This window comes from Nicotiana tabacum, chromosome 6, assembly GCF_000715075.1.
Source record: "Nicotiana tabacum cultivar K326 chromosome 6, ASM71507v2, whole genome shotgun sequence".
Lineage (NCBI taxonomy): Eukaryota > Viridiplantae > Streptophyta > Magnoliopsida > Solanales > Solanaceae > Nicotiana > Nicotiana tabacum.
In genome coordinates this window covers 71822086-71849962 of record NC_134085.1, presented here as the reverse complement: position 1 = coordinate 71849962, position 27877 = coordinate 71822086, and positions in this window count along the sequence as shown.

Below are 27877 nucleotides of genomic sequence, written 5' to 3'. Positions count from 1 at the left end.
TGGAGTCTGTGGGGCCCATATGAGCGGATATGTGTTGGCAAAGAAGATTCTGCGAGCGGGATATTATTGGCTCACTATGGAGCATGATTGTATCAGTTTCGTACGAAAATGCCATCAGTGTCAGATACACGGAGATCTGATTCATTCTCCACCAACGGAATTGCACACAATGTCCGCACCATGGCCATTTGTAGCATGGGGCATGGATGTCATTGGGCCTATCGAGCCGGCAGCTTCGAACGGTCACAGGTTCATTCTGGTAGCCATCGATTATTTCACTAAGTGGGTTGAAGCCAAAACTTTTAAGTCTGTAACCAAGAAGGCAGTGGTGGATTTCGTCCATTCCCATATCATTTGTAGATTTGGGATCCCAAATATAATAATCACGGACAATGGTGCTAATCTTAACAGCAACTTGATGAGAGAAGTATGTGAACAGTTTAAGATTACACACCGTAATTCCACCCCGTATCGGCCCAAGGCGAATGGAGCAGTTGAGGCAGCCAACAAAAATATAAAGAAGATATTGAGGAAAATGATTGAAGGATCCAGACAATGGCATGAAAAGCTACCATTTGCGTTGTTAGGATACCGCACTACTGTTCGTACTTCAATAGGTGCGACTCCTTATTTGTTGGTATACGGAACCGAAGCAGTAATACCAGCGGAAGTTGAAATTCCTTCCCTTCGAATTATCGCTGAGGCCGGGATTGACGATGATGAATGGGTCAAAACCCGACTAGAGCAGCTGAGTTTAATGGATGAAAAAAGATTGGCAGCAGTATGTCATGGCCAGTTGTATCAAAAGAGAATGGCAAGAGCATACAATAAGAAGGTGCGCCCCAGAAAATTTGAAGTAGGGCAACAAGTATTGAAACGGATCCTCCCACATCAGATTGAGGCAAAAGGCAAGTTCGCCCCGAATTGGCAAGGGCCGTATATTGTGACCAGAGTATTATCCAATGGCGCTTTACGTTTGACGGATGTTGAAGGAAGATGCGTCGACATGGCTATCAATTCTGATGCAGTCAAAAGATATTATGTGTAATTTCTTTTGTTGTTTATTTGTTTGTTTGTACTTAGTGCTTATCGGATAATGAAATGACGGAGGCAATTCTTTCTTCTATCCAAACACTTTTAACCTTTGTTTTACCCCTTTGAGCCATACTTATCTTTTTATACCCCTCTCTTGGAATAATTAATGAAAAAATGTATGAAAAAAAAAAATTTGAAGGTCGCAAGAAAACAAAGGAGTCAGTGAACTACGTTCGACCTGATTCCTCAAAAAGGATACGTAGGCGCCTCACGGCTCGGTCATAAGGTAATAAAAAAAAATCAAAAGAAAAATCCCCAAGTAAGAAAACTGGGGCAGAAATTATGTTTCTAAATTTTGAAAAAAAAAAGAGTTTGATTCCAAGAGTTGTAATACTTTACCCATCAAAGTTATTTTGAATTTTATATCCTTTTCTTCTAAAACCTATATTGATATCCAAAAAAGACCTCCCGATCAGTATCCGAGAGGTGTTAAGATAGGCAAATGAAAACCAAGAATAAAACGTCGGTCCTTGACTGAATGAGGATCATGAATTGAAAGAATTTATAGCCAAAAGAATTCCCGGCAGAGATAAATCTTATCGGCAACACTCCAATCCCAAGCTGAGAAAATAAGATGAGAGAGTCTTATCGGCGAAAACCTTCACAGGCGCCATAAGGCGACGTAAGCTGAGAAATACAAAATGAGAGAGTCTTATCGGTAAAAACCTTCACAGGCACCATAAGGCGATGGGAGTTGTGAGAAATGAGAGAGCCTTTTTAGTGAAAACCCCGCGAAGGGCACTATAAGGCGACAAGATAGATTGACGGAAAAGATCCGTATTTTGCGAAGAATTGGGCACCTATTTATCCCCAGCAAGTGAAGACATCAGAAAGTTTGATCGACACAAATAGACTGGGTTGATTAATCCGGAATGCACAACATGATCATTGGAATCGGTTGTATCACCCAGATAAGTTCATTTTTTTTGTTCAGAAAGATTTTCTCATTTTTCTATCTTTTCATTTCGTTGTTTAAAAGAATTTTTCTAGAAATTTATGTTTTAAGGAAGGTCTTTCAGAGCTTACTACCAGTTGCCAAAATGGTACAACATAAAAAGTGAAAAGGGCAGGCAAGAGACAAGGCAATAAGGCAAAAGACGTTGGTTGCTAGGCCGAATAATACTGTCCTAAAATGGCAAGGAAAGTACGGGGAAGAGCCGGAAAAAAAACATGTTGAGGAAATTGTAAGCCAAGTTCCAAGACGATCCCCAGAGTACTCCGACCGAATATCGACCAAGCTACGAGGCGGTCGGACAACACAGAAGGGGAAGGGAAGAAAGGAAAATTCATCTTCGGCAAAATAACCTCCAGAAATTTTTGAGATACAAAATGGTGAAGGGATAAATGGAAAAACCATCCCCAGCAGAATGTTATCCCCAGCAAATAACATCATCCCCAACAAGTTTTGAGAACGCCGAACAAGAATAAGGGAAAGGGAACAATCATCCCCATCAGGAGTGACATGACCATTCGCCATATTTCAAAAAAAAAAAAAAAAAAAAAAACTAACTAAATTTTCTTTGATTTGAACAGGAAAATAAAGTGTTGATGATGGCCTAAAGATACGCCATAAGAAAGATCGCCAGAATTGGGGCATAAAATTTTCTGCCACAAGTGGAAATTTTCTCGGAGAATCGAGGAAACAAATTCAAATTATTCTTTACCAATTAGGCGCCCACCAGTATAATGCGGGAATACATTTCTGTCTTTTCATTTCATGTTCTAGGTCACCCACCAGTAAAATGCGGGAATACATTTAAGTTCTAGGTCGCCCACCAGTAAAATGCGGGAATACATTTAAGTTCTAGGTCACCCACCAGTAAAATGCGGGAATACATTTAAGTTCTAGGTCGCCCACCAGTAAAATGCGGGAATACATTTAAGTTCTAGGTCGCCCACCAGTAAAATGCGGGAATACATTTAAGTTCTAGGTCACCCACCAGTAAAATGCGGGAATACATTTAAGTTCTAGGTCGCCCACCAGTAAAATGCGGGAATACATTTAAGTTCTAGGTCGCCCACCAGTAAAATGCGGGAATACATTTAAGTTCTAGGTCGCCCACCAGTAAAATGCGAGAATACATTTAAGTTCTAGGTCGCCCACCAGTATAATGCGGGAATACTTTTAAGTTCTAGGTCGCCCACCAGTATAATGCGGAATATATTTAAGTTCTAGGTCGCCCACCAGTATAATGCGGGAATACATTTAAGTTCTAGGTCGCCCACCAGTATAATGTGGGAATACATTTCAGTTCTAGGTCGCCCACTAGTATAATGAGGGAATACATTTTGTCTGTTCATTCCATATTCTAGGTCGCCCACCAGTATAATGCGGGCATACATTTCAGTTTTCCATTTCTAGGTCACCCACCAGTATAATGCGGGTATACATTTATGTTTTCATTTCATGTTCTAGGTCGCCCACCAGTACATTTCTGTCTTTTCATTTCATGTTCTAGGTCACCCACCAGTAAAATGCGGGAATACATTTAAGTTCTAGGTCGCCCACCAGTAAAATGCGGGAATACATTTAAGTTCTAGGTCACCCACCAGTAAAATGCGGGAATACATTTAAGTTCTAGGTCGCCCACCAGTAAAATGCGGGAATACATTTAAGTTCTAGGTCGCCCACCAGTAAAATGCGGGAATACATTTAAGTTCTAGGTCGCCCACCAGTAAAATGCGGGAATACATTTAAGTTCTAGGTCGCCCACCAGTATAATGCGGGAATACTTTATGTTCTAGGTCGCCCACCAGTAAAATGCGGGAATACTTTTAAGTTCTAGGTCGCCCACCAGTATAATGCGGGAATACATTTCAGTTCTAGGTCGCCCACCAGTATAATGCGGGAATACATTTCAGTTCTAGGTCGCCCACTAGTATAATGAGGGAATACATTTTGTCTGTTCATTCCATATTCTAGGTCGCCCACCAGTATAATGCGGGCATACATTTCAGTTTTCCATTTCCAGGTCGCCCACCAGTATAATGCGGGCATACATTTCATTTTTCCATTTCCAAGCACCCACCTGTATAACGAGAGGAATACTTTTCAGTCTTATACTGCAGATTTTGAAGTCAGTAACCCCACCGGAAGGCAAAGGTTACAACAAGAATCCCCAGCAGGAAACAATAAAATCCCAACACCAGAAGGCAGAAGGTGGCAACAAGAAGTCCCAGCGCAAATTCAAGCGCATGAGTCAAAAGAAAGAAAAGACGCGTCTTGATGAATCTGATGAAGATAATCGTGTCCCCCGAGGAACCGCCAAAAAGCTTAATGAAGAAAGTCATGTCCCCAGCGGACCGAACAAAATGAAGAAAACTGGTATTAAAAAAAAAAAAGCCAAGGGCCAGAAGTCTTGGTAAAAAGGCACCAGAGGAAACACAAACCGACAAAAAGCAAGGCAACCGGAGCAAGGGGGAAAACAGATAAGATTCTGTAATTTCTAGCTTAGTCTAGCTTCTTATTTTTTAAGCATGGTGTAATAAGGAGGTCAGCAAACAGTAAAAGTAGCATGCAACAGCAATAACATTGCAGTCCCATGGTAGTCTCAGCTACCAAGACTTCCCGAACTACATTGACCTGATTCCTGTTTAGCCCAGGATATGTAGGAAACCTTTGAAGCAAAGGTTCGGTCAAATCTTTTTCAAAAAATGCTTCACACGGAGTACTCGGATGGGCAAAAATCGCTCGCTTTATCTTTGCACGAAAACCCTTCGTGTATCCGGGCAAAGAGGGGCAGCTGTAAGCACGTGATTTTTGCCCTATATGAGAATTACTCCCAAAAATCCAAAAATAAAATGATTTTTCTTTGGTGTGCAATTTTGTGATATATTGAATAATTATTTGTATTTGTTTGTGCGTGTTTATTTGATAAATTAATAAAAAATACAAATATATGTCGCATTTTGCATGTAGGATTTAATTCTATAGTTGTTAGTAATTAAATTTGTTTTACAAAAATTAAAAAATTACAAAAATAAGCATCGTTTGCATTTTTAGCATTTAATGTCCAAATATACAATTTTATGCTTAATTAATACTTAATTGTGCGTTAATTGTTATTGGGAGTTAATTTGCGCTTTTATAACTTAATTTAGTTCTTAATAATAGTTTAAGTATTTTTATAATTTAGTTTTAGATAAATAAAAGAAGAAAAAAGAGCGAAAATATAAAGAAAGTCGGAATTGGGCCTTTTCTTCAATTTCAAGCCACAGGCCCAAATAATGGCCCAATCTTCCCTACGACCCAGTCCATTTCGAACTGGGTCAACCCGGTCCATAACCCAACACCCTATAATCTTGCATTTTAAAAAAAAAAAAAACAAAGAAAAACAAAAAAAAAAAAAAATTTAGAAAACCCTAAGAAATGCCTAACTCACCCGCCCCCCCCCCCCCCCTTTTCTATCTTTCTTCTTCTTCTTCTTCCTTAAGCAAAGCTCCATCAATGGCTACTTCACCATCTCCACTACAACCACCCCTTCACCACATAACCATGGTTGCCTTCAAGCTTCACCATTGTCGTTTTTGTTTTTGCGCCATGGCTGCCCGCGTTTGCTTTCATCTTCTTCGTCGAGCTCAAGCTTGAGCTCGACATCCATGGACGACCACTGTTTCTCTAGCAGCCATGGCTGCGTTCCTCGTCATCGAACCCCAGCCAGCGCGACCATAGTCACGAGCTCCGACCACAGTCGCGAACACCAACGGCGAACAAACAACCTGCCTGCGCCACGCCGCTACTATCGCGGCTTCTTCTTCAACTCCTTTTGCTCGCCGCAGCTGCTTCCTCCTCGCGTCCGAGCTGCTGCTGCGTCCATTTCAAATCTCCGATGTCCAGCAGTAGCGGATGCTACTGCTTCAGTCCATATCGAGCTCGCAAACCTCGATGGCTATGGCTTCTTCATCATCAGTTGCTTCCGTTTCGTCTTCATCATTCAGTCCAGTCGAGTTCGCATACATGAAGTAGTTTTGGTCGATGTCGTCGATCACTGTCCGAGTTCGTCGTTGGTGGGTCATTGTTCGTCGTTTCATTTCCGGTTAGTGGTTTTTTTTTTGGATCTCATTTATCGTCCATATTTTTTGTTTGGTATTTTTCGGATCCAAAATCGATAAATGATTCAATTCTTGTTTTGTTTGTTCATCATTGAAATAATTTTTTTTAGTTTGTTTATATGTTTGGTTGGTTTAATTTTCAGAGTCAAATGAAAATTTAATTAATTGATTTTTAGTTTATTTCATGTTAATTTAATTTTTGCAAAAAAAAGGAATTGTTAGTTTAGGTTTAATATTGTTAGATTTAGTTTAAATCGCTTGAATCCGTTGTTTGTTTAATATAGATTTCATTCATGATCATGTATCTTTGTTATATTTTTTTTGTTGGATTTAATTAAGAAAGATTAATTGATTATTTGAAGATTAGTGATTTGAATATGTTTATTTGTTTTGTTTAAGTTCAATTCGAAATTTGAATAAAGTTTGTTATTGTGGTTGAATCTTTTCATTCATGTTCATATTATGTTTGTTTGATTTTGAATCCGAAATGTGTATAGTTTGATTTCTTGTTTACCATTTGTGATTATTTCTTGAATTAGTCTCATAATCTTGTTTAAAAGAATTGTTTGTTATAATATTGTTAGAGTTGATTTTAAGTTCAATATTATTGAATTTAAGAATCTAAATATACTTGTTTGATTGTTGTTGTTGTTTAAATCCGAAAAATAGGTTTGTTATTGCCAAAAATATTGTTCAATCAAATTTTGGTTGTTCTTGGTTGTTCAATTTGTGTTCATGTGATTTGTTGTTGAAATGTTGTTAAAATCATGTTCATGTGATATTGTTGTTATGATGTTCATCCATGTTCATATTGTTGTTTGAACATTGTTAGAAATTGATCATATTGTCTATATTTTGGTTAAGTTTGATTAATTGATGTGTTATAGCTGATGGGTAGTTTGGTAAATTTGTAATACGTTCAGGGGTAGTTTGGTAATTTCAGTAAGGTCGGAAGGGGTAGTTTAGGAATTGTACATTTTTGTAATTGTTTATTTGAAGCATGGGGGACAAAATGAAATGGGGTGGTTTGTGATATTATTATTTAATATAAAGGGGGGACAAGATTTAATTTAAAGGGGAATCTTGCATTATTTTAAAAGAAGCATGGGGGACAAAATGAAATGGGGTGGTGTGATATGTTTATTTAATGTAATGGGGATGAGTGGGAAGATAATGGGTTTGGTAGAGAAAGGGATTGATTTTAATTGATTAAAGGGTGGGGATTATATATAGAGGTCTGAAAAATGATAGAAGGAGAAGATATACAGACAGGAAAAAAAAAGAGATTGAAAAAAAAGCTGAACATTTATTCCGAAAAAAAAAATTGAAACTCTCAAGAAAAGAAAAACATACAAAGAAAAAAAAAAATTGAAAATTAGAAGAGAAAGTAGTACACACCTGATAAATATTCTGGTATACAGGTGTAGAAATTAAGGGTTGAAGATTAACTAGCCTTTCAAAAATCTGAAAATTTCCCTTGGTTTCTGTCCGTTATTTTCGGCATTCCTGGATTTTATTTTGAATTTTTCAAAGCTGTCACTGGGATTTTCGTTGACTGGTTATTGCTGGTTATTGTTGCTGTTGCTGTGTTACGTATTACGTTGCTGACTTTCTTCTTCTTATATTGACAATATCAGGTACACAACTGTAATTTTGGCATTTTGTAAGCTGAAATGAAGAATGGAGTGTTAAATTTTTAATTTAGTTTAATTTAATTTTTTGTATTGTATTTAGGTTATTCATGTATTATTATTCCGTAAATCACTGTCATCGGCATAACTAGGCATATTATAGCGACATATTAAATAACGTCTTTACCAGATTATTAGGAAATATATTTAAACCTGATTATTAATTAAAATTGTTTAAATAAAAAAATAGAAGAAATAACGTAAAAATGGCGTTATTGAATCAGTTTGGCAAAAATTAACTAAGTTCCTTATTCATAAGGTTTTTCGTCAACGATAAGTTAATCCGAATCATGTAGTCAATTTCAGTTATAACATGAATTAGTTTGCAAACAAGTATTAGGACATGATGAATTAAAACAAAGTTAGTTAATGTTAAATTGTTTAAATTTTTAGAAATATGATTTAGTACTCAAGTTTTTATTTTTTTTCAATTTTCAGTATTTGTAAATAATTAGTTTCAATAAGCTTAAGTCTTACTAATAATTTGAATTTTAATCCAACTATGGGATAATTAGTTTTTTTTTATTTTTTTACTTTTCGATAATTCCATGTTGTATTTATGATTATAATTTTATTACTTTCTGTTAATATTTGTTTTTCTCTTCTATTTAATATGTCATTTTCAAGAATGTAGATATTGATTTTATATTTATAAAAAACTTAGTAATAATAAAAAGGTTGCCATTAAAGGATATTCTTAAAGGATTTCGCTAAAAATAAATAGATGTAAATAATACAAATGTATAGGATTCTCCAATCTCATTTATTTATTTAATTATTTTAAAAAAATTACTTAGAATTTGGGATGGATTGTTTAGTGAATTTCACTTCCTTCCCAAAAGATAATGACGCGTTAGACTCTTTAGGCGCGATTTAATTAATTTTACCTTCTTAAACTCGGATGCGCATTTCATGCGACCCAAATCTAAATCCTAAAACATCAAATAAAATATGTTTCATATTGTGGGTGCATTTCATGTGACACAATCCAAAGATATGTTTTAAGCGATGTTCACATTCCTAAAAAATAATAATTATAATAATAAAGCGGTAAAAGATAAAATTTGCACATGGTTCATAATTGTATTAAAAATCAGATAAATAAGCCGAATATAACAGTTGAGCGACCGTGCTAGAACCACGGAACTCGGGAATGCCTAACACCTTCTCCCGGGTTAACAGAATTCCTTATCCGGATTTCTGGTACGCAGACTGTAATATAGAGTCATTCTTTTCCTCGATTCGGGATTAAAATTGGTGACTTGGGACACCCTAAATCTCCCAAGTGGCGACTCTGAAATAATTAAACCAATCCCGTTTCGACTGTCCTTTAATTGGAAAAACTCCCTACGCTCCTCGCGGTGCCGGAAAAAGGAGGTGTGACACAAGGATCGAGGTTGGATGAGCCGGTTCATCCGGGTGAGGACTATCGATATTATTCCCGAGGAGTTCCTGTCGTTCCCCGAGGAATGGAATTTCGAACGTGAGTGGAATTCTTTTAGTTCTTTTCCATAAACTTTGCATAATTACTCATTTCCCCTCTCTGCAGCAGTTCCATGGATGCCTAATGCAATCCTCGACCTCGAGTACTAGGTTCGCAAACTAGCTGCTACTTCACCATACAACAAACGCAAATGGCGGGACTTGTCGAAGGGCAAGTGGGAAGCGAAACATCACGGTACGTGCCATAATATTTCTTTCCTCATTAAGAATGTCTTTCTTCATGTGACATGATTCCTCTATCGTAGGTATTGGTGAGTTCTTTGAGATGAGGCGTCCCTTCCGGGGAGGAAGTAGGATCTTCGGCTCCAAAGCCAAAGGAGGATAACAAGAGAAAGAGGTCCTCGAAGAGAGAGGACACCCAAAGCCAAGCAGAGCCCGTTCGAAGGCATAGGAGAAGCGTCGTCATCAGTGTGGATGTTGACTCGGCCCACCAGCTCATGGATGATTATGGTGACGAGATGGAGGGTTTGACGCTGGTGACTCGAACCAAGAAATCTTCCGAGGCTATCAAGCCCGAGGAAGGAACGTTAAAAGAAAAGGGGAATGAAGGTCCTACATCATCTGATGCAGCAACTTCTTCTCAGACTTCTAGAAATACTCCAAAAAGAGTGAGCTACGAAGCTCCTCTACCTGAATAGAGAGCCTCGGGTGATCTCCCCGAGGCCATGACAACAGGTCAACCTTCGTCGTTTTTGGCCTTCTCCGAGGATACCATCAGGGATGCTCAGAAAGTGAAGACGTCCGAGCTCGACGGAGTCCCGAGTGAAAACGAACCCTTCCATGGTTATTTTGCCGAGGTCGATGAGGTCGACCCAGCAGATGCAAGCTCAATCTTTGAGGAGGCTCAACGTCTTTGCTTAATTGTAAGTTTTCAGTTGCACTGATATTTCTCCAATGCCATACTTTTCCTCTTTTGTCTAATCGATCATTCCTTTCCTTTGTGTATGCCTTCGACAAATTGAAGACTGAATTGCGCCATTGTGAAGTTGAATTGCATAGGGCTTCAAATGAAAAGAAAACCCTTAGGCTTCTCCTTGACAAAAAGGAGGAAGAACTGAAGCATCTTCGATCGGAGTTGACCAAAGCTCGTGAATACGAGAGTGAATTAGAAAAGCAGGTAACCTCTATTATGAAAAAATATGGTCTACCTCTCCCATCTTCGGAGGCTAATACTTCAATGTCTCAGCCGCAGCAAAAGCTAGATATGATTGGGCAGCTCCGGGGCGAAGTCGACCAAGTCCGAGCCGAGTGCAATGAATGGAAAGTGAAGATGGACGCCCTCATTGTGGCTAAAAATGATGCACTAGCAAAGTTATTAGCCCTCGAGGTTCAACTTCGGAATGCTCAAGGGAGCAACTTGGTTCAAGTTGGCAGAATAGCCAAGCTCGAGGCTAGTCTTGTGAAGGCCAAGGCCGAAGTTGTGGAAGCCAGGGCCGAGGCCAGCGTAATACAAGGCAAGGCCGATAGGACGGTGGCCATCTATTTGAAGGATGCTACCGATGCTCAGATGGAGTTGAGGGAGGCTTCTGATCAAGAGAAAAGAAGCAATGATTATGTCCGGCATCGATCCGAAGGGAGACCCTCAAAGAGATACACGCTAAGGGATTTGATCTTTCCAAGGAGATAAAGCAAGCTAAGCTAGAGGAGGCTGATGCCAAATTTGTCCTTTCCTCCGACGGTGATGATGACGTCGAAGATGATGAAGAGGAGGGGGCTGCTGAAGAAGTTACCCCCGGGGAAGAGGCTGGCCCAAGGGAAGCGACAGGTCCGGGGGAGATTGCCCCTCTGGAGTAGATAGAATTTTTTCTATCTTTTTGTAATTTTTTGCTTTGTAGGACTCCCGTGTAATATCTTTTTGTATATATAAAAAGGAGTTTCCTTGATCGTTTGCCTTCAATTTTTTTTCAATGTTTGTTTAATTTTTGATGCTCTAACATCTGAGTGTTGGATCAAATTTGAGGTAGAGTAGACCCTCAAATTTTGTATTTTGATCAATGATCGATAATAGGTTACCACTTAAGGTTCGATCTTCGAGCTAAGTTTTAGCTCGGGACTTTTGAGTCCGAGCTGGGTAAGGTCTTCGAGCATGGTGTGTTTCGGCCTTAAGCTCTTTATATATTGTCCCTTAAGCTCTTTTAGGTTGGCCCTTAGGCTCTTAGGTGGGGCCAATTCGGCCTCTAAAATGGCTATAAACTTTTCCCTCTTTTCGGCTAAAAGACTTAGTGAAAAGTTTGTATGCCTTAGCATGTGTTTTTTGTACCCGTTTGGGTTTTTTGAAAATTTGATTGATTGGAACCTCATTTGTAATTTGATATGCAACATTTAATCGAATACCTCTTGAGGTTTTTCGAATGCTGATATTATCGAAGCCTTCGCATTATTCGAGTGTTGATTATATCGAAGCCCCTTATAATTTGCTTTTGCCGAGGTATGAAGGCCTTTTAGTTTTATGGCGGAAGTCGGACGTCTCCGAGCCGCATTATTTCGGCTATAGCCTTTTATATGACCGTAGTCTTTTATATGGCCGTAGCCTCTAGTCCCTGAGAGTGATGGCCTTGGCCTTAATATCAGGGAATGCCTCTTTGAGGTCTTGTGAGCTCGAATGTGCCTCTTTTAGGTCTTATAAGTTCAAGTGTGCCTCTTTGAGGTCTTATAAGTTTGAGTGTTCGATGACTCGATGCGTCGATTGTCGATGACAGTCCCCGAGTATTCGGGGTTTTGGCCCTTGGGCCGTTAAATGTGAAAATAGTAGACTTTTTGAGGCATAAAGTATTTTGATATAATAAGAATGCTTCTTCAAATAATTGATACATGCATACATGTTTTGCCGTTAGGAGCTCGACTATTCTACATGGACACGGTTCATTTGACCGTTTGGCCCATTACAACATTCCCCTATCGAGGCCCTCCTTGGCATGAATTTCTTTCTTCGAGAATGCGTCCTCTGAGGGTGATGCCCCCCAGTGTTCGAGGTTGATTAAAAAAGCCTTGAATACTTGTTGAATATTCCTTAGGTAGCATATAGGAGTTGCCTCATTAAAAACTTTTCCGGTAAAACCCACTTGGGATAAAACCCAATCTAAAGGAAAAAGAGTGCAACACATACTTTAAAACCCAAGGTCTTTGAGCTGAAAGGCGCCTCAATGTTTCCATCGAACATATGCAAGGAGTTAGTTTTTAAATACAAATGGAAAAAGGGAGAAGGTCATACCTCAGCAGTAATATCGTTTGAGCAACGATACATTCCAATTGTTTGGTAGTTGCTCGCCTTCCATTGTGCTAAGTTTGTAGGATCCTTTCCCTACGACTCCGAGGACACGGTACGGTCCTTCCCAATTGGGGCCTAGTTTCCCTTTGTTTGGGTCTCGAGTATTGAGAGTGACTTTCCTTAGGACTAAGTCCCCGACTCTGAAATATCGAAGGTTCGTCCTTCTATTGTAATATCTTTCGAGACTTTGTTTTTGCACGACCATTCAAATTAATGCGGCCTCATGCCTTTCATATAGTAGTTCGAGAGAAGTGTTCATAGCTTTGGGATTTGAGTGGCATGCTGAAATTTGATGCTAGGTTCCCCGACTTCGACTGGGATCAATGCTTTGGACCTGTACACCAAAGAAAATAGGGTCTCCCCTGTGCTTGACTTTGACGTTGTTCGGTATGCCCATAACACCTCGGGCAATACTTCTCTCCATTTTCCCTTTGCATCATCTAACCTTTTCTTTAAGTTTCGAATGATGGTTTTGTTTGTGGACTCAGCCTGGCCATTTGCACTTGGGTGGTAAGGCACTAATAGAATCCTTTTGATTTTATGGTCCTCAAGGAATTTTGTTACTTTGCTGCCGATGAACTTTTTCCCATTGTCACATGCTATTTCGAGGGGTATCCCAAACCGATATATGATGTGGTCCCATATAAAGTCAATGACTTCTTTTTCTCTTATCTTCTCGAAAGCCTGCGCTTCAACCCATTTTCAGAAATAGTTAGTCATAAATAAAATAAATTTAGCTTTACCTGGCGCCGTTGGTAGGGGGCCGATGATGTCCATCCCCCATTTCATGAATGTCCACGGGGATAGGACCAAATGGAGTTCTCCATCGAGTTGATGGATCATCGGTGCAAATATTTGGCATTTATCATACTTTCAAACGAATTCCTTAGTGTCCTTTTCTATGCTATCCAATAATACCCCGCTCAGATCGCTTTGCGAACTAGAGAGTCCGCACCAGAATGGTTCCCACAAGTGCCCTCGTGGATTTCTCGTAATACATAATCGGTGTCCCCGGGTCCCAAGCACACTGCCAGTGGCCCATCGAAGGTTCTTCTATACAACGTTCCATTTTCGTCGAGTAAGAATCGAGCTACTTTGGCTCGAAGTGTTCTTGATTCTCTTGGGTCCGCGGGGAGCTTCTTATGCTTCAAGTTGTCGATGTACTTATTCCTCCAATCCCACGTTAAACTTGTTGAATTAATCTTTGCATAGCCTTCTTCGACCACCGACCTCGATAATTGGATGACAATCCCGGGGACAATATCATCTTCTTCAACCGATGACCTCAAGTTTGCAAGTGCATCGGCCTCGCTATTCTATTCTCGAGGTACAGGGTCCAGGGTCCATTCCTTGAAGCGATGCAATGCCACTTGAAGTTTGTCTAAGTACCTCTGCATTCGATCGTCTCGAACCTCGAAGCTCCCGTTTACTTGATTCACTACCAAAAGAGAGTCACACTTTGCCTCGATGACCTCCGCTCCAAGGCCCATGGCTAGTTCGAGACCTCCAATCATGGCCTCATACTCGGCCTCATTGTTAGTCAATTTAGAAGTTTTGATAGGTTGCCTAATGACACTGCCCGTAGGCAGTTTTAAAACGATGCCGAGCCTGGATCCTTTCACATTCGAGGCACCATCAGTGAAGACGGTCCATACCCCCAAAGACATACCTGTTTTTAGCAAGAGTTCCTTTTCTACTTCTGGTACGAGGGAAGGCACGAAATCGGCCACGAAGTCTGCCAAAATTTGAGACTTGATAGCCGTTCGAGGCTGATATTCAATATCATACCCTCCAAGTTCGATGGACCACTTGGCCAATCTGCCCGATGTTGATACCCAATTTTTCCCTATGTATTTCTTTTACATGCAAATACTTTCAAATATCATATACCTACATATATAAGTATGCCCAAGTGTTTTAGTATTTTTCCAATTTTTTAAAAGATTTTTAAATTGATTTATTGCTCAATAATTATTCCCAAAATTATCACTTTGGTGAATAACTTATTTTATTCTCATATTTATACTAAAATATAGGTAGGTTAATTTTCATATATTTTTACAAATTAATTTGGTATTTTAAAAGCTAAATTGCATATAATTGCAATTTTAGACTGCTTTAAGATTTAATATCATTTAATAATTATGAAACTGGTTCCAATATTTTTTAATTAATATTTATATACTATTAATGGATCCAGTGCTTTTAATTTGCTTTAAAAATCATTTTTTACTATTTTTATAAAATAAAAAGGGAAAACTGGCTATTTAAATTTTGGCCTCAGTTTGTTTCAATTGTAGCCCCATTACATTTCGATTTTAGCCTAAAATTGACCCAATTTCAAACTCAAATTCGGACCAGCCCAATTACCACTCTAACCCGACCCAGCACCTATTCAACCGACCCAGCCCATAACCCTTTTTAATCCCGGCCGTTGATCATTTAGATCAACGGCCACCGTTGCTTCTTACCTTTTTTAATCCAAACGACCCTAAATTCTAACTCATTCTTTCAGAGACGCCGCCTTTGAATCCCTTCTTTCTCTCAACTCACCTCAAACCCTAGTCGCCGCCTCTCACTGAAACCCTAATCCATGGCTTCCCAGGCTCATCGGAGGCCTATACCAGCCTCTTATGGCTTCTATGTGCTCGTTTCTAAGGTCCTATGACCAGATCTTGAAAGGTTTCGACCAAGCCTTTGCTTGATGACTGTTCTCCGGTCGTCTTCAACCTTTGTCCGTCCAGCCATGGCTATCTGAGTTCGACCTTCGACTCTCCTACTTAGATCGATGGTTTTCAAAGCCTTCCTCATCACCTGGGTTTCCACTCTAAGGTTCCTCTGATTTTATTTCAGATTTGCTCCGGATCTATGTGTGTTTTGAACTTGCTAAGCATTTTTTCTCGAAGTTTCTTTAATTTTGCTTTCAAAACTCTTTATTCTTCAACTAGGGTTTCATGTTAAGTTATTTCGAATCTCTTCTCTGATTCTCGACATGTTTTGCTTGTGTTGTTTTTCTATTTGAGTTAGCATGTTGAAAACCCTAATATTTGGAATTTTGTTTGAGTTTCTTAGTCTGTTTGTTTGTATTAGTTTGATTTACCTTGTTTACACCTGATTAGCGTTGAAAACCCTAATTTTTGGGGTTTATTTGAGATTTTGAATTCGCTTGTTTGTTTCACTTGTTTATTGCCTCTAAACTCAACTAATTTTCGAAAACCCAAGTTCTTTGGGGCCTATTCGAGTCCCATGAGTTTATTTGTGCAATTCGGCTGTCTGAAGTTGCTCAGCCTGATTCTTTTTGTTTCAGCATCTCTCTTCCTTATGTGATTCCTTTTTGTTCTGAGTTCCGACTATCTGTCAAACTCGACTGTGTTTTCAGAAAGGTTTTTACTTGATTCTTTGCATGCTTCTGGTCTTTTCCTCTACTACTAAATCATTGAAACCTGACCTACGTGACTATCATGCTATGAATGCTTGCTCTATGCTATTACTGTATGTTGTTCCTTCTCGCCATAGCTTGGCCTCACATGCTTATTACTTGTGCACTTCATTTATATACTGAGTCCCTTCTCGTGATTGATTTTCAAAACTTTTCCTTATGAAATTCTGATTTTTTACTCGCCCGTTAGGGGTTAATTGATTCTCTCTCTTTGTTTGGCCTTACCGAATCCTTTCCAAAATAAGTACATTCCTGTATTTAGACTTAATCCCTTACTATATGGTTTTACTGCTCCTTTTATGGTAACAATCATTCTGCTTACAAATTGATCTTCTTTCCTTATATTAATCCTGTTAGTGTCCGTTTGAGCAGTAATCCCTTGATTAAAGGGGAATACCTGTGTTAATTGATTCTGACTGTGTTTATTTCCATGTTTGTGTTGAAACCTTATTTGTTACCTTATTCTCTACTCGTTTTCAAAACTATAAATACTTGTACCTCTTCTCTTTCAAAAAACAAGTTCGAACACACAGCATAAGTCACCACTTCTTCTCTCAAATACACTTAGGTTTTCTAAAAAAGCATTCGAGTTTTCTCTGAACTCATAAGCTCTCTTCTTTGATTGTGTTTTGGCTGCAAGTATCCTGCTTTTCTTTGTACTTACTTTTCTGCAACTGGTATGTCTCTTCTTGTTTAAATTCTGCCCCCTCTCTTATGTGTTATACTTCAGTCTTTTCTTTGTTTATTTTACTGCTTTCTGCAAGCTTGTTATTCCTGATCCTATATGAATCCCCATCCCTGAACCCTTTGTCTGCTGAGTTATGGTTCAGAAAACATGACAACCCTTGACATTGTTGTTCATGTATATGGACTGGACTCCCTGAGTCCTAAACTCTTTCAATTCCCATTCCTTTTCCCTCTTATATGTATTCTAAGCTTGAGACCTTGGTCTGGCAGTGTCCTAATCACTTCCCAGACCATAGTGTGACCTTCAATAGGTCTGTGCTCTTATTTGTTGGCTAAACAGGCTTGGTCAGGGGTGTGCTAGCCTACCTCGTGGCTAGGCATGACCACCAGTCTGCCATGGCATTCCCCAACCCCTCTCTTGCACTTACACTCATTCTTAGAACCTAAGTTTTGCCCCTCTCTTGTGAGCCTTGCTTTGGGATCCATGAGCTCCCTCTGAACTTGGACACCCAAGGGTTGGCTCTTCCACACTGCACTGTAACTCTTAACATCTTGGGTTTAAGCACTGCCTGGAGTTCCTGAAACTCTTTGGATCTCTGAAACACCCTAGATAAGAGAAGGCTTTGGAAATCTGGATCTCGAAAGTGGTTCAATCTCATATTGTTAGATACTAAGTCTGAGTCAGGATGCTCGGATGTAGCTGTAATTTCTGACGTATTTTTTTATTTCTGTCTTATTTTTTACTGGTCTGTAATAATTTGTATAAACTCATGGGATTTTAGTAAAAATGGGAGGGGGGTTACTTTTCATGCACCAAAAGGGTAGAAATCATGTCTATAGGTTTAATTTCTACACTGCGCAATTTCATACGTAGAGACCATGCCTATAGGATTTAACTTCTAAACTTTCTGCAACTATGCATATAGATACCGTGCACATAGGGGTTTACATTTCTTCACATAATGATACCATTAGGCAAACTGTAGGCTTAATTATAAAGTTGTATATAGATACCATGTTTGTAAGACTCCTGTTAAAAAGTGTTAAAATCAGTTAACGTATAGAAAGCATGCCTATAGGAACTTCGAGTCGGAACTGTCTCATTTGTTCAAAACAGCACCAACCGTTTAAATTAATATATACTTTGGTAAAACTGACAGTCTTCTGTGATTTTCTGAACCTCGTAAGTTAACAAACATTTTCTAAACCAAACTGGCATTTTCTGAAACTCACTTTTTTCTGATAAGGTTCGTGAAACTCTTTTTTTTCAATTAGTCTTTATGTCTTCTGAAGCTCCTTTCTTTTCTTTTAAATCTTTTTCAAAAAATAGTACATTATTTTTTCTGAAACTCATTTCACTCTGATAAAAAACTAGTAACTCTTCATAACCAGTTCGCATTTCGAAATCGTTAGTTTTATCCAACACAGAGGTGAAAGTAGACTAGTCCTTAAAAACTGCATTCGAGCGAGCCTAATGCGGACTTCCTGTCTAAAAGTATGTGTTGAACTAGTCCGCTTATCGCTTTAATTTTAAAGACCAAACCAATACATGCAAGACATGCTAAACTCTATGGCTTATCTAATTTAAGGAGGTTTACTTGAGCCTTACTTGCTTATCTGCTTCCCCTTTTACTTGCATTATGTATTTTGATTGACGCCTAGTGTTTTGTCCTTTGAAAGCTCTCAAAAGGCCCCAAATCCCTTTCCCTTTAGGATTAGTAGTCCTAAATGCCTCTGAGACTGATAGGATTGGGACGGGTACTAGCATGCAATAAGTAACGAAACTTTCCTCGCTTTAATACCTTAACAGGGTAGGATGGGTAGAATATGGAGATGATGATCGATGCGCTAATATCACGTGCAACCCCTCTTTTTTGAGGAGTGATTGCTGGGTATTGCATTGAAGTGATCCATATTAATCGTAAACCTAGGACCCCCTACCCTTATTTGCTTTCATCTTTTCTCGTGGGTCCATTCAAATCTTTTTTTCATAAATTTCTGTCCTCTCTACTTACCTTCAAAAGTTTTCAACCTATTGCAATTTTGTATGCAAGTCCTTATTTGAGCCTTGATTGTTTACTTGTAAAGTCACAATTGTAACATGGCTGGGACCACACTAGTGGATCTTGAGGGGCGCCTAACATCTTTCCCTTGAGATAATTTCTAGCCCTTACCTGAACTCTGGTTTTTCCAACTCAAACCTTTCTTAAAGTGTCCTAATGCACTATAATCATTAGGTGGAGACTCTTCAAAATTCCAAAACCCAATTCTCGAAAGGGAATAGAGTTGTCCTCCCAAATGTCGTATACCCGATTTTGACCCGTAGAAAAAGGGGGCGTCGACAGCATGGCAACTCTACTGGGGATTCTTTAGGCTTTTACCACTGCATGCTGCTTGTGACTCTATTATCTCATTAATTGCTTTATTTACTGTCTTTTATTCTTTCACTACGAAACTGACTTGGCTCTTCATGTCTTTTCTTTCCTTTAACTGCTTTCCTTTACTGCTTTATTTTAATACTGTTGTGATTACTGCAATTACTGTAATCATTTATCTTATGAATGTGGAAATACATGTCAATTTATTTCATTTTTGTAAACTGCATCTTCAACATCATATTCCACTCGTACCAAATAAATACCATAGCAACGCTTATAATGAGTGGTTGCGCTCTTCCAATATTATCACCCTTTAAATTCAGCAAAGGCGTATTTGCAGTAAAACCAGTCGATCTGCGGTGCAGTCGACGGTTCCGTGCCTTTCCCTTTTGAGTTGTCCGCTCAAGGGTACTTGTCTAATACCCCAATAGAAACCTTACTTTGTTCAATTGTACATGCATCATGGTCAAACCTAGCCGAGTCAGTTATGTTGTCCGCATAATGACTCATTAAGATAGCCTTGTCCAAAGTCTATCGGGTTTCCCTGAAACCCAAATGGACACCTACATGTTCTATGCATTTATTTGGAGAACTAAATGCTTTTTATGTTGATTGTTGGTATTAAATAGTCGAGTCCGGTGGGGGTGAGGTCTTAACCCTTTTGTTTTGCAGAAAAAATGAATGACAAAGTTCCTGACATCTGTATGGTAAACATACTTTCACTCTTGTAGACTTGGTGGAGAAACCTCCCATCGAGCAACCAAATCAATGAATAGAAAGAGAGAGTCACCAAGGCTAGTGAGAATCTAGAATACCTGGAGTACAGCTTGCTGGAATTGGAAGGGAAAGTGAGGAAAAGAGTCATCGACTGTCAAAATGTTGAGGAAGGCAAAGGAGAACGTCTGGCGATAGCATTTTTATTGGAAAATCTGCGCGAGCTGGAGGACTTGATCAACGAGAACATTCAACCTGAAGAAGGTCCTTCTGGGACCAAGTAGTTAGGAGTCTTTCTTTTCGCTTTTAATGTAATAAGGCCAATGGCCATTAGTGACATTTTTACTTTCCGCTATTTTAGTGTCGTTTTGGGATTCGTCTTATTTTTGTCAATAAAATGAGGCATTTAGCATTATAAGTTCTCCAAATTAATTTATCGTTAGGCCTACCTCAGGCACAATAAGGCACCCAAATTAGGACGCGATTTATATTCTTGCACAATGTATTTAAATACTGCAACATTTTTTCTCATAATTCGCGCTAACTTGTTACCTTTTTGTTTTTCTTTTATTTTTATTCCCCTCCCCAAAGGTTAGTTCGTGCATTCTGGCACCATCATCATACAGTACGAGATCCAAGGGCCCTCCACCTCCTCCTCCTCCGAGTCCTATCCGGAACAAGAACAAAAGTAGAATGGAAGATTCAAGTGCCAGAAAGGAAAGAACTGAGATTTCTCAGGGTACCCCGATTGCTAAGGAAACTGCTGCCCAACTTGAGCAGAAATTATTGAAGTTCCAAGAAGAACTGGATCAAGTTCGGAACTTGGCAAATTTATCATTCTCTCTCACCGCTCCTGATGTCAACTTTCCAAATGCTCAAAATCCCGCACCTCCACAGAACACCCCACAACCACAGATGCAATCCACTCATGCTCAACACTGCAACACATGCCACACTCCAAACAACACTCCACTACTCATTCTTGAACCACTGAACACCACAAACGACCACCTCCACAACACTCCCATCTACGTAGATACCGTACCCTACTACACTCAACCAATCTCAAGTGAACCTGAGTCTAATGACAAGAACTCTCTTATCAGAAACTTGGCAGCAGAACTCAAGAAGTTGACCAACCGAGTCCAGGGTATGGAAGGAAACAAAGGTATAGAGGGGCTGAATTATAAGGACCTCTACATTTAGCCAGATGTTGAACTTCCGGAGGGGTACAAACCTCCCAAGTTCGAAATGTTCGATGGCACGGGAGATCCCAGAGTCCATTTGAGGACATATTATGATAAGTTGGTCGGAGTCGGAAGGAATGAGAAAATCCGTATGAAACTCTTCATGAGAAGTCTGAAGGGGGATGCTTTATCCTGGTACATCAGCCAAGACCCCAAGAAATGGACAAGCTGGGTAGGTATGGCATCGGATTTCATGGATAGGTTCCGATTCAATAAAGAGAATGCACCGGATGTATTCTACATCCAGAATTTGAAGAAGAAGCCTACCGAGACATTCCGCGAGTATGCTACTCGTTGGAGATCAGAGGCTGCTAAGGTCAGGCCGGCCTTAGAAGAGGAACAGATGTACAGATTCTTCGTCCAGGCTCAGGATCCAGAATATTATGAGAGGTTGATGCTGATCGAGGGCCAAAAATTCTCCGATATCATCAAGCTGGGAGAAAGAATTGAGGAAGGCATTAATAATGGTATGGTTACTAATCTTGAAGCATTACAGGCCACCAACAAGGCTTTACAGTCTGGTGGCACGTCCAAGAAGAAGGATGTCAGTTCTGTGATGGTCACATAGGGAGCCAAATCACCACTAAAATACCCACACTTACCCGTCACCTCCACTTACATATCAGCCTATCCCGAATTACCAAGCACATGTACCCTCTTACCAAAATCCACCACCCGTTTACCAATCATCTCCACCTCCCACATATCAACTCACTTCACCCAGATACTCTCAACCTGCACCTGTTTACTAAGCTTATAATACCCAACCCTGTCACTACCAATCACCTCCCACTCGCAAAAATTTCCCTAGACCTAGACCAAATTTTGACCGCAGACCTCCCAGACAATATACAGCCATCGCTGAGCCAATTGACCAGATGTTTGAGAAATTTAAAGCTGCTGGTTACGTCTCCCCTATCCCTGCCATAACTCCCGAAAATCCTTCCTAGTGGGTCAACCTTAATAAGACTTGTGCGTACCACTCCGGCATGAAGGGACATACCATTGACGAGTGCCACTCGTTGAAGGACAAGATTCAAACTCTGAGCGACAATAAGGTTATCGTAGCAAAAGAGCCTGCTCCTAATGTCCACAACAACCCTCTGCCTGATCACAAAGGTAGAGACATTCACATGATCGAGATCGAAGATGACTGGGACCCCAAGGGGTTGATAGGATTGATTGTTGAGGGCGATGAGCCAAAGAAACCGCCGGTCACACTTAACCCAATTGTTGTGCAGAATCAGCCCTCCAAGGGCGATGAAGTAAATATGTCTGTACCTCTCGAATTTGAAGCACCTTCTTCTGTAAAGGTGCCCGGACAAATTAAGGTTGAGTCTAGAGTCTCGAAGGCACTTGCACCTTTTGAAGTTGCTGTGTTACCACTAATGGTACCTATTCCTATAGTAATGTCAGACATAACACCGTTCCACTCAAATGCCATACCATGGGATTACACAGCTGAAGCAAGGAGCAAAGGGAAGACCAAGACGAGAGAAGCAATTGTTGCGCAGGGTATGACCAGAACAGGCAGGGTTTACACTCCAGAGCACCTAGCTGAGTCCAGTAAGCAAGCATCTGGATGGACTACTGAAACTGGGCCTGATGATCTTTGGAGGAAAATACTAGCTAAGGAGTATTCGATCATTGAGCAGTTGAACAAAACGCCAACGCAGATCTCCATCCTAGCTTTTCTGCAGAGTTCTGACGCACACAAAAATGCCTTGATGAAGACATTGAGCGAAGCTTATATGCCCAGCAACATAACTGGAGGCGAAATGGCAAATATGGTAGGGCAAATACTGGAAAGCCACAAAATCACCTTCCACGAAGATGAGCTGCCACCGGAAGGACTGAGTCACAACAAGGCCCTACACATCACCGTGCAATGTGCGGATTACTTCATCACTAGAGTCCTGATCGACAGAGTATCCAGCCTCAACATCTGTCTGCTGATCACTCCCAAAACATTGGGAAAGAGCCTGCACGAGATCAAAGATGGAGCCATCAATGTCAAAGCCTTCGATGGGTCCCAAAGGTCTACTATTGGAGAGATTAGCCTATGCCTGCAAATGGGACCAACTTGGTTCGACGTTGACTTTTAAGTGATAGATGTCCCTATTGGGACGACCATGGATCCACGCCGCTGGAGCTGTAGCATCGACCCTACATCAGGCAGTGAAGTTCGAATGGAATCACCAAGAGGTGATTAATCATGGCGATAGTAGCAACCCCATATATAGTCGCCAGACCATCCCGATGATTGGAGGCAGAAGGAGAATAGGCGGAGAAACATACCACCACATTGAAAGGGTCAACATTGTAGACAAGGATAAATGGTGGGATAACAAGATTGAAAGTATCTTGAATTGGTATAGGTACGAACCTGGAAAGGGACTCGGCAAAAACCTCCAGGGAATCACCAAACCTATCAAGCTGAAGAAACTTGGTACTATATTTGGTTTGGGGTGTGAATACACTTGGAAGGAGTTCAATGACTGGTCGCCACCATGGCGCGGTCCCTACTATCCAATGGAGCATCCGATACCTCGCCTGGAGCAGACTTTCCAGCCGGCAGACATCATATATGGATCAGAGGAAGATGAAGCATTGGCAGCCATGAAGAATCTGTTTCTGGAAGAAGATATGGACTGTTGTGTTATTTTCGAGGAGGAAGGGGAGGAAGACCCTTCTATACAAGCTGTGAACCGAGGAGAATGCCTCAACAATTGGTCAATCAGAACCACCAGGGCCCGGAAAGCTTCGGGGTAGCAAGGCTAAATAAAAGCACCATGCATCACATTTTTACTTTTTACTAGCTGATTTTATTTCCGCATTGTCTTTAATTTTGAAAAGAGCTCCGATATTCAAAACAATTATGAATTCAATCGAAGCATTTCAGTTTATTATATATCTCGCTCTTATTATTTTTTTCTATCATTCACTTTATTTTACACAGCATTACTATTACTTGCCTTGACGATGAACCAACGATTGTAACTTGCAATGAGACAACGCAACAAACGGATATGGATTCAGAAGAGGATGATATACCAGAAGAGGTCGTCAGAGAGGTTGAGAATTTTGAGAATAGGCCTAAGTCTAACTTGGACAAAACTGAGGTCGTTAATCTGGGAGATACAGAGAATGTCAAAGAAACGCGCATCAGTGTTCACCTGTCACCATCAGAAAAGAAAGAGTACATGGAATTCCTAAAGGAATATGAAGACATATTCGCCTGGTCGTATGATGATATGACTGGTCTCAGTACATCCATTGTAGCTCACAAACTGCCAACAGATCCAACATGTCCGCCGGTAAAGCAAAAGGTCAGGAAATTCAAACCCGACATGAGTTTGAAAATCAAAAAAGAGGTTACCAAGCAAGTCAAAGCCAAGGTTCTCAAGGTAGTAGAGTATTCGACATGGTTAGCCAACATCGTGCCAGTGCCAAAAAAGGATGGGAAAGTTAGAGTTTGTGTTGACTACAGGGATCTTAACCGGGCCAGTCCTAAAGACGACTTCCCCTTGCCGAACCTACACATTCTAATTGACAACTGCTCCAAGCATGAGTTGCAATCTTTTATTGATTGTTTCGCTGGGTATCATCAAATATGGATGGATGAGGAAGATGCAGAGAAAACGGCTTTCATCACGCCGTGGGGAATGTACTGTTACAAAATGATGCCATTCAGTTTGAAGAATGCTGGTGCCACCTACATGAGAGCCATGACTACCATCTTTCATGACATGATACACAAGGAGATCGAGGTATATGTGGATGACGTCATCATCAAATCCAAGAAAGCTAGGGATCACATGGAAGACCTAAGAAAGTTCTTCAACAGACTGAGGAGGTACAATCTGAAACTGAATCCCGCCAAGTGTGCATTCGGGGTTCTTGCTGGTAAATTATTGGGTTTCATCGTGAGTCGTCGAGGAATAGAATTGGATCCGTCAAAGGTCAAAGCTATCCAAGAATTGACGCCGCCAAAGAACAAGAAGGACGTGATGAGCTTCCTAGGGAGACTCAACTATATCAGCCGGTTCATAGCTCAGTCCACGGTCATTTGTGAACCTATCTTTAAAATGTTGAAAAAGGATGATTGTCAGAAAGCTTTTGACAGAATTAAGGAATATCTATCAACACCGCCGGTCTTGGTTCTGTCTGAGCTAGGAAGACCCCTATTGCTTTACCTTGCGGTATTGGATGGAGCATTCGGTTGTGTTCTAGGACAATATGATGAAACAGGGAGAAAGGAGCAAGCCATCTACTATCTCAGTAAGAAGTTCACACCGTATGAGGCCCTGTATTCTCTTTTAGAACGCACTTGTTGTGCTCTGACTTGGGTCGCGCAGAAGTTGAGGCATTACTTCTGTGCTTACACTACTTATCTCATATCCAGAATGGACCCTTTGAAGTATATCTTCCAGAAACTCATGCCCACTGGCAAGCTCGCCAAGTGGAAAATCCTGCTAAGTGAATTTGACATTGTTTATGTGATCCAGAAAGCAATCAAAGGGCAAGACTTGGCGGATCATCTCGTCGAGAATCCCGTGAACGGAGAATACGAGCCCCTAAAAACGTATTTTCCCGATGAAGAGGTATCTTTCATAGGAGAAGATATTGCAGAATCCTATGATGGTTGGAGGTTGTTTTTCGACGGAGCTGCAAATTTCAAAGGAGTTGCATAGGAGCAGTCCTAGTATCAGAAACCGGCCAGCACTACCCGGTATCCGCCAAGCTTAGGTTCCCTTGCACCAATAATATGGCCGAATATGAAGCCTGCATCTTGGGGCTCAAAATGGCCATTGACATGAACGTTCAAGAGTTGCTAGTGATTGGGGATTCAAACTTGCTCATACATCAGGTTCGAGAAGAGTGGGCAACCAAGAACTCTAAGATACTTCCCTACTTGCATCACATACAGGAGTTGAGGAAAAGGTTCACAAAGACAAAATTTCAGCATGCCCCCAGAGTCCAGAACGAGTTTGCTGATGCATTAGCTACTTTATCGTCCATGATCCAGCATCCAGATACAAATTTCATTAATTCCATCCCAGTAAAGATTCATGATCAGCTAGCTTATTGCGCCCACGTTGAGGAAGAAGCGGATGGAAAACCATGGTTCCATGACATCAAGGAGTACCTGACAACAGGGGAATATCCATAACTTGCCAATGCTACTCAGAAGCGCACACTTCGTAGGTTATCCAACAACTTCTTTCACAGTGGAGGAATCATGTACAGGAGGACTCCCGATTTGGGTTTACTAAGGTGTGTCGAAGCAAAAGAAGCATCCAGGCTATTGGACGAAGTGCATGCAGGGACCTGCGGGCCGCACATGAATGGTTTTGTCTTAGCAAAGAAGATACTCCGAGCAGGGTATTTTTGGATGACTATGGAAACAGACTGTATCCGGTATGTTCGCAAATGCCATCATTGTTAGATACATGCAGATATGATAAAGATGCCTCCAAATGAGCTTACTGCAACAAGCTCACCATGGCCATTCGCCGCTTAGGGAATGGATATTATCGGACCTATCGAGCATGCCGCATCAAATGGGAACAGGTTCATCTTAGTGGCAATCAATTATTTTACCAAATGGATCAAAGCAGCATCATACAAGGCGGTCACTAAGAAGGTTGTGGCAGATTTTTTCCGCGACCGCATTGTTTGTCGGTTCGAAATTTCGGAATCAATCATCATCGATAATGGTTCCAATCTCAATAGCGACTTGATGAAAGCAATGTGTGAAACATTCAAGATCAAACACAATAACTCTACAGCTTACAGGCCTCAGATGAACGGAGCTGTGGAGGCATACAACAAGAATATCAAGAAGATACTAAGGAAGATGGTCGAAAGGCACAAACAATGGCATGAGAAATTGTCATTCGCCTTATTGGGATACCGCACCACAGTCCGCACATCGACCGGAGAAACTCCTTACATGCTGGTTTATGGTACAGAGGCGGTCATCCCCGCCGAGGTAGAAATTCCCTCCTTAAGGATCATACAAAAAGCAGAGTTGGATGATGCAGAATGGGTAAAAGGACGCTACGAGCAGTTAGCCCTTATAGATGGGAAAAGGATGAATGTAGTTTGCCACGGTCAATTGTATTAGAACAAAAGGTCCAAAGCCTTCAACAAAAGAGTTAAGCCAAGGAAGTTTACACCGGGGCAGCTGGTGTTGAAGAAATATTCCCACATCAAGATGAAGCCAAGGGGAAGTTCTCTCCCAATTGGCAGGGTTCGTACATGGTTCACCGGATTCTAACTGGAGGAGCCCTTATTCTTACAGAAATGGACGAAGAAGTCTGGCCAAAGCCGATCAATTCAGATGCAGTAAAACGATATTATGTGTAACCACTTATGATTCCCTCTATGATGATCTGAAATACGCCTGACCTGATTCCCGTTTAAGAGGGGATACGTAGGCAGCCCTATGGGTTCGGTCACAATTTAATAAAAATTCCATTTTTCCCCGCTATTGGAACTGGGGCAGAATTTTGAGGAGAACCCTCAAAATTCCGAAGTTGATTTTAGTCCATGCATGGCCAGAAGCGCCAGCCCAGTAAACTGGGGCGGAATTTTGAAGAGGACCCTCAAAATTCCGAAGACGATTTTTTTTAGTCATTCAGCACAGCCGTCAGAAATGTCCGCTTAGCAAACTGGGGCAGAATTTTGAGGAGGACCCTCAAAATTCCGGAGCGAAAGAGGTTGCAATGTCTTGAACCACGTCGCAGTCATTGGTTCAACTAAAGAAAACTATTTTCGATTATATACTTACGTTATAT